This window comes from Dunckerocampus dactyliophorus, unplaced genomic scaffold, assembly GCF_027744805.1.
Source record: "Dunckerocampus dactyliophorus isolate RoL2022-P2 unplaced genomic scaffold, RoL_Ddac_1.1 HiC_scaffold_27, whole genome shotgun sequence".
In the NCBI taxonomy this organism is placed as follows: domain Eukaryota; kingdom Metazoa; phylum Chordata; class Actinopteri; order Syngnathiformes; family Syngnathidae; genus Dunckerocampus; species Dunckerocampus dactyliophorus.
The window spans coordinates 164,079-165,000 of record NW_026559863.1 but is presented as its reverse complement, the minus strand read 5'-3'; positions in this window follow the sequence as shown (position 1 = coordinate 165,000).

Below are 922 nucleotides of genomic sequence, written 5' to 3'. Positions count from 1 at the left end.
AGAAACCCAGGCCGAGCTGCCTGGAGCCTCAAAGCGGATAGAAATAGCGTGGAGAGCCGCTGTTAAGCCAGACGCCCTCTGGCGGACACAGGCAGGAGTTGCAGTAAATGCATTGAAGTCAATGGGCGAGAGTAAGCCATGCCTTGCGTCCTGGAGCCCAGGGGCGGTTCTAAAGTCTGTGAGAGCCGCTGTGTCCCTGGATGAAATGAGAAAAAGGGTGAAAAAATGGCAAAGTGTCAAGGGAGCTAGGCAGAAACCCATGCCTAGGGTCCTGGAGCCCAGGGGCCGCGGGAAAGTCTGTGGAGAGCCGCTGTTGCCCTGGATGAAATGAGAAAAAAGGTGAAAAAATGGCAAAGTGTCAAGGGAGCTAGGCAGAAACCCATGCCTAGGGTCCTGGAGCCCAGGGGCGGTTCTAAAGCCTGTGAGAGCCGCTGTTGCCCTGGATGAAATGAGAAAAAAGGTGAAAAAATGGCAAAGTGTCAAGGGAGCTAGGCAGAAACCCATGCCTAGGGTCCTGGAGCCCAGGGGCGGTTCTAAAGTCTGTGAGAGCCGCTGTTGCCCTGGATGAAATGAGAAAAAAGGTGAAAAAATGGCAAAGTGTCAAGGGAGCTAGGCAGAAACCCGTGCCTAGGGTCCTGGAGCCCAGGGGCGGCTGTAAAGTCTGTGGAGAGCCGCTGTGTCCCTGGATGAAATGAGAAAAAGGGTGAAAAAATGGCAAAGTGTCAAGGGAGCTAGGCAGAAACCCATGCCTAGGGTCCTGGAGCCCAGGGGCGGCTGCAAAGTCTGTGGAGAGCCGCTGTGTCCCTGGATGAAATGAGAAAAAAGGTGAAAAAATGGCAAAGTGTCAAGGGAGAAATTCAGAAACCCAGGCCGAGCTGCCTGGAGCCCAGGGGCGGCTGCAAAGTCTGTGGAGAGCCGCTGT